Below are 7,681 nucleotides of genomic sequence, written 5' to 3'. Positions count from 1 at the left end.
TTTCACCTGGATTTACCTGGTCAGTCTGTCATGGAAAGAGCAGGTGTTCTTAATGTTTTGTATACTCGGTGTATAATTACTTTTGAGGGTTTATATAAATTATCATAAAACATTTGGCAGTGGAATAACATTTAGGATAAATCAGGTCTAGACTTTATATTCCTTTTCATTTATTATTATTATCATTAAATAGCCTATGTAAAATATGTCATGAGTCCTGCTAAACTAGAAGAATTGAAGGAAATTAACTTCGAAACTACACATTTTTCCTGGAGTGGGGGGGGGGGGCATTTCTCAAATATGAAAAAGGGGGCCCTGGGGGAAACAGGTTGGGAACCCCTGTTGTAAAGTCTATTGTTCCAAACAATGTGTTTAAACTGAACAAAATCTAAGAGTCGTTATGGGATATTCATATTTTATGTTAAATCAATTCATGTGAACTTTTTATTTCAGAATCTAGACATACTCCATATTTTAGAGAACACTATACGGAGTGGAATGACACCCAGATGTTGTCTGAATCATGAACGGTTCACAGATCATAGGGTCTTACAGGAGGCATGTGACTTGTGAAAGTATTCACCCCCCTTCACATTTTTCCTATTTGTTGTCTTACAACCTGGAATTAAAATGGTATTTTTTTGGGGGGGGGGTTATCATTTGATTTACACAACATGCCTACCACTTTGAAAATGCAAAATATTTTTGGGGAAACAAACAAGAAATAAGACAAAAAAACTGAACTTGAGCGTATAACTGTTCACCCAGCCAAAATCAATACTTTGTAGAGCCACCTTTTGCAGCAATTACAGTTGCAAGTGTCTTGGGGTATGTCTCTATAAGCTTGGCACATCTAGCCAATGGGATGTTTGACCATTCTTCAAGGCAAAACTGCTCCAGCTCCCTCAAGTTGGATGGGTTCTGCTGGTGTACAGCAATCTTTAAGTCATACCACAGATTGTCAATTGGATTGAGGTCTGGGCTTTGACTAGGCCATTCCAAGACCTTTAAATGTTTCCCCTTAAACCACTCGAGTGTTGCTTTAGCATTATGCTTAGAGTCATTGTCCTGCTGGAAGGTTAACCTCTGACCCAGTCTCAAATCTCTGGTAGACTGAAACAGGTTTCCCTCAAGAATTTCCCTGTATTTAGCGCCATCCATCATTCCCTCAATTCTGACCAGTTTCCCAGTCCCTGCCGATTAAAAAAATGGTGTGGTGATGGTGATGAGAGGTGTTGGGTTTGCGCCAGACATAGCATTTTCCTTGATGGCCAAAATGCTCAATTTTAGTCTCATCTGACCAGTGTACCTTCTTCCATATGTTTAGGGAGTCTCCCACATGCCTTTTGGTGAACACCAATCATGTTTGCTTATTTTTTTCTTTAAGCAATGTTTTTTTTTTCTGGCCACTCTTCTGTAAAGCCCGGCTCTGTGGAGTGTACGGCTTAAAGTGGTCCTATTGACAGATACTCCAATCTCCGCTGTGGAGCTTTGCAGCTCCTTCAGGGTTATCTTTGGTCTCTTTGTTGCCCCTCTGATTAATGCCCTCCTTGCCTGGTCTGTGAGTTTTGGTGGGCGGCCCTCTCTTGGCAGGTTTGTTTTGGTGCCATAGTCTGTACTCCTGTACTCCTCCACAACTTTGTCCCTGACCTGTTTGGCGAGCTCCTTGGTCTTGGTGCTGCTTGCTTGGTGGTGCTGCTTGCTTAGTGGTGTTGCAGACTCTGGGGCCTTTCAGAACAGCTCTATATATACTGAGATCATGTGACACTTAGATTACACACAGGTGGACTTTATTTAACTAATTCTGTGACTTCTGAAGGTAATTGGATGCACCAGATCTTATTTAGGGGCTTCATATCAAAGGGGGTGAATAGATACACACGCACCACTTTTCCCCAAAAAAATCACAAGTAATTTTTTTTCATTTCACTTCACCAATTTGGACTATTTTGTGTATGTCCATTAAAGGAAATCCAAATAAAAATATATTTAAATTACAGGTTGTAATGCAACAAAAGAGGAAAAACACCAAGGGGTGTTACTTTTGCAAGGCACTGTATAAGTCTTAAAAGGGCCAAAATGCCCACTTTCATCATGATTTTCTCAAAAATAGTTTGTGATACAAATGTAAAACCCATTTCAAACATCCTTCTTTCCAATGATATTAATATGTGAGAAATGCCAGAACAATCTGAGATATCAAAAATATTTTCACCTGGCGTGGAATCGCCGATGGTATTGTGTTCTGTCACGTCTTATGTTTTGCCCGTCTGCACCTCACCAACCTGTCCCAGGTGTGCTTTTCTCCTTCTCTTCAAAACCAAACATGTCATGTTTATGATTCTATGTATAGACTCCTGTTATTAATCACAAACGTGTGTGTGTGTATTCTCATCACGGTTGACTGGCTGGCCAAACATTTTAGAAACAAGATGATGTATTTGTCTATTTTTTACTTTACACCAAGTACAAACATACACCTTGTAAGCAAGCACATTAAATAACAAGGGAAGCGTTTTAGTTCTGTTGTAAAGGTATCTGATTTGAAACCCATCTCATATTGGTCCGTACTTTGATGTGAAGTGAGTGTATGACCCACATAGTCCTGCTGTAGTAGTAACTGTTTGTCATCCTGTGGTCTGGTAGTGTCGCTGTAGTGCTAGATACAAGCAACACAAAGAACTGAACAGACAGTCTCAGAAAGAGACAGACAGACCGACCTACTCTTTGTCTCTCTCCTATTGTATCTCCTCTTCTCTCTCTCTTATTCCTCTCTCCTCTCTCTCCTGGAGGTGAGATGAAGTGACATCAGAACCGCCACCCTGGCCTGCCCAGCCAGAGGCTGTGTTAAGTGAAGTGTTTAACACATCCAGCGCTGAAACCTGTGACCCAAAACTAACATAGGCCACCCCACCTGGGGCCAGGCCTCCTGAGCTCTGTACCATGGTGAAAGGTGTGAGCCACAGTAAAGGGCCTCCGAGCATCACAAATGTCAGCTGTGTTGATGTGAATTTTCAGCCTTTAAAGACTGACATCGCTGAGGTGATAAGGTATCCAACTGGAAGAAGCTTTTTAAAGGCAACACTTAAACAGGACTGACTAAGGAAGGAGGAGGAAGAGGAAGGTTGAAAATAAGTTAGGGTGAGGAGGTTATAATGACGTCTAGGTGAGGAGGTGATTTCTAGGTGAGGAGGTAATGATGTCTAGGTGAGGAGGTGATTTCTAGGTGCGGAGGTGATGATGTCTAGGTGAGGAGGGGATTTCTAGAGCAGGTGATGTCTAGGTGAGGAGGAGTGGTGGTGATGTGGAGAGGAGGTGATGTCTAGGTGAGGAGGTGAGGATGTCTAGGTGAGGAGGAGAGGCGGTGATGTCTAGGTGAGGAGGAGTGGAGAGGTGATGATGTCTAGGTGAGGAGGTGATGATGTCTAGGTGAAGAGTAGTTCAACTTGAGATAACCCTGTTCTGATGCAGTTCTAAGCCACACTTTCTCTCTCTCGCGCTCTCTCTCCCTCACGTGTGTGTGAATGGCAACCAGTGCGTAAAGAAGGTCACGTGTGTTTATTAACACCAGAGTGAGGCCTGTGTTTATTAACACCAGAGTGAGGCCTGTGTTTATTAACACCAGAGTGATGCTTGTGGGTGACGGGTTCCTCTCAGGGTACATGCACCCAGGCACAGATGCTGGTCCCCCAAATGTTAATGTTCCCACATGGACACCTCTGTGCCCCCTCTGCCCCTCTCACCCTAACCCCACACCCTCTCTGTCCCCTGTGCACTCAAAATCTGCACCCGCGACTTCATTGGTCAAATGCCAGCGGATAGAATAATGGGCACGTTTCTGCAGAGAAACACTGCCGTCTGTGTGTTAGGAACACTGCCGTCTGTGTATAGGCACGTGTTAAGAAGAGTTTTGGAGTGTGTGACATGACAGGTTAGCAGCTCCTCAGAGAATTTAGCTCAGGGTTTCTCTGTGCTATTGTAACTTGAATCCATGTTTTGCTGTGTGTCTGTCAGAACAGAGGGAAAACACTAGATGGGAATGAAGGCCAAGCACCACTCCCCATCAAGACGGCAACCCTAGAAGAGACTAGCCCTGTCTGGGGAACACACACAAAAAAAGGCCAAATAGGGGGTGCTTGTATTTGTCTCGTGGAACCCTTACAAGTGTGTGTGGTGTGAAATAGAAATCTCAATCGCCCTAAGATACCGTCGGAGAGTGGCGCTCCCTCTGGCATTTACAGTAGTGATGTTGTTTTACTGCTGCAGACATTGCCAAGTACCTAGTTAGCCTACTGGTGATGGCAGTGATGGTGAACAACAGTCATGTTGCCTTTGTGTGTAGTGTGGGTTACTAGACAGTAGAGTGTGCTAACAGAGTGTGTATTGCAACCTGCAATCTGGTGCTAGAAAGCTACTGTACTGTAATCAAACTAAAATATAAAGTAGCAACAAAGTGAAACAACCTTCCTTGATTCTCTGTGCCTTTCGGCATCTCTCAACGGAATCCAATCAGGACAACCTACAATCATTCTTTATGTAGACTATGATGTGGACAGCCGTCTCTTTTCCACACAACAGGACCTGAGAGAGACCACCTGACTAAAGGGGGTGGGGGTGGAGAGAGGGAGAAAGGGGGGTTAGGAATGTGACTAACCCTGTGTGATGTGATTGTTTACAGAGAAATTGGTTGACCTTACCCCTTGCTGCCACGCACACACACAGACACACACATCCAGGCATGCACATACATGCACCTACACACAGACAGACACACACACTCCCTCTGGCCTGGCTGTAGGTGTGTGGGACAAGGCTGCTGAGTGCTGGAGCTCTGGGAACTACTACTATCAGACCTGATGGAGTTGAAAGAGGAACTGTAGAAGTAAGGATGGACTGTAGAAGTAATGATGGCCTGTAGAAGTAAGGATGGCCTGTAGAAATAAGGATGGATTGTAGAAATAAGGATGGACTGTAGAAGTAAGGATGAACTGTAGAAGTAAGGAAGGACTGTAGAAGTAAGGATGAACTGTCACACCCTGACCTTAGAGATCCTTTTTATGTCTCTATTCGGTTTGGTTAGGGTGTGATTTGGGGTGGGTATTGCATGTTCTATTATTTGTATTTCTGTTTTAGGGTTCTCAATCAGGGACAGCTGTCTATCGTTGTCTCTGATTGAGAACCATACTTAGGTAGCCCTTTTCCCACCTGTCTTTGTGGGAGGTCGACTTTTGTTTATTCCACATAGCCTGTAGCTGCATGGTTGTTTTCTCGTTTGTTGTTTTGTTGGCGTCATTTTTTATAATAAAAGAAAATGTGCACTCACCACGCTGCACCTTGGTCAACTTCCTTCAACAGCCGTGACATGAACTGTAGAAGTAAGGATGAACTGTATAAATAAGGATGGACTGTAGAAGTAAGGATGAACTGTAGAAGTAAGGATGAACTGTATAAATAAGGATGGACTGTAGAAGTAAGGATGAACTGTATAAATGAGGATGGACTGTATAAATAAGGATGAACTGTATAAATAAGGATGAACTGTATAAATAAGGATGGACTGTAGAAGGATGAACTGTATAAATAAGGATGGACTGTAGAAGTACGGATGAACTGTAGAAGTAAGGATGGACTGTATAAATAAGGATGAACTGTAGAAGTAAGGATGAACTGTATAAATAAGGATGGACTGTAGAAGTAAGGATGGACTGTAGAAGTAAGGATGAACTGTAGAAGTAAGGATGAACTGTAGAAGTAAGGATGAACTGTATAAATAAGGATGGACTGTAGAAGTAAGGATGGGACAGCGTGTAGTGCAACCATGGCCACAAAAAGACATCTTTCACCTGTTTCTGTCTCTCGGCTTCTTGAAGTTAGTTCTAAAATGGAGCCGGAGGTAAAGTTTGTTTGGTTTTTCAGCTTCTATACTCTCCCCGTTGGAGAGTAGAGAACATGCCTACTAGTGTGAAATCATTTAGGCCCTATACCTTGCCTTCACTTTATCAACTGAGATTATATTTTATAACTCTTAATTCTTAAAGCAGCAATCAGCAGTAGAAAGAACAACAACAGGGCACTCTCTGCCCCTGTTTCAGTAAACAGCTAAGGGATGGGGCTGTAAAAACGTAACCACTCTCACTTTCATAGACAGAGCTATGGATGCAAGGACTGACCATCCATGATATCAACATCATAATTTAAACCATGTTTTGAGGCTCAAATGAAATCAAATGTTATTTGTAACATGCTTCGGAAAAACAGATGTAGACTAACAGTGAAATGCTTCCAAACAATTCAGAGAGAGAAAAAAACATTATAGAAAAATAATAACACAAGGAATAAATACACAATAGGCAATGATAACTTCATATACACAGGTTACCAGTAGCGAGTCAATGTGCAGGGGTACGAGGTAATTGAAGTAGATACAGTTGAAGTTGGAAGTTTACATACACTTAGGTTGGAGTCATTAAAACTCATTGTTCAACCGCTCCACAAATGTCTTGTTAACAAACTATAGTTTTGGCAAGTCGGTTAGGAAATCTACTTTGTGCATGACACAAGTCATTTTTCCAACAATACAGAAAGAATATTTCACTTATAATTCACTGTATCACAACTCCAGTGGGTCAGAAGTTTCATACGCTAAGTTGACTGTGTGTTACGGCTGTCGTCGGAATGAGACCAAGGTGCAGCGTGGTAGGCATGCATTTTGAATTTATTAAATGAACACCAAATAAACAAGAAAGATAAACGACACGTAAAGTATTGTAGAGCTAAACCAGCAACTAACAAAAACAAGATCCCACAACAGAAAGTGGGAGAAAGGGCTGCCTAAGTATGATTCCCAATCAGAGACAACGATAGACAGCTGCCTCTGATTGGGGACCACACTGGCCAAAAACAAAAGAAATAGACAACAGAATTCCCACCCCAAATCACACCCTGACCTAAACAAATAGAGAAATAAAATGGCTCCCTAAGGTCAGGGCGTGACACTGTGCCTTCTTAAAAAGCTTAGAAAATTCCAGAAAATTCCATCATGGCTTTAGAAGCTTCTGATAGCTTAATTGACATAATTTGAGTCAATTGGAGGTGTACCTGTTGATGTATTTCAAGGCCTACCTTCAAACTCAGTGCCTCTTTGCTTGACATCATGGGAAAATCAAAATAAATCAGCCGAGACTTCAGAAAAGAATTGTAGACCTCCACAAGTCTGGTTCATCCTTGGGAACAATTTCCAAATGCCTGAAGGTACCACGTTCATCTGTACAAACAATAGTACGCAAGTATAAACACCATTGGATCAAGCAGCCGTCATACCGGTCAGGAAGGAGACGCGTTCAGTCTCCTAGAGATGAACGTACTTTGGTGCAAAAAGTGCAAATCATTCCCAGAACAACAGCAAAGGACCTTGTGAAGATACAAGTAAAACAAGTCCTATATCGACATAACCTGGAAGGCCGCTCAGCAAGGAAGAAAACACTGCTCCAAAACTGCCATAAAAAAGCCAGACTACGGTTTGCAACTGCACATTGGGACAAATATTGTACTTTTTGGAGAAATGTCCTCTGGTCTGATGAAACAAAAATAGAACTGTTTGGCCATAATGACCATTGTTATGTTTGGAGGGAAAAGGCTTGTAAGCCAAAGAACACCATCCCACCCGTGATGCACTGGGGTG

Source organism: Oncorhynchus mykiss, chromosome 11 (genome assembly GCF_013265735.2).
Source record: "Oncorhynchus mykiss isolate Arlee chromosome 11, USDA_OmykA_1.1, whole genome shotgun sequence".
Taxonomy (NCBI): Eukaryota; Metazoa; Chordata; class Actinopteri; order Salmoniformes; family Salmonidae; genus Oncorhynchus; species Oncorhynchus mykiss.
Note: the sequence above shows the minus strand (reverse complement) of the source record.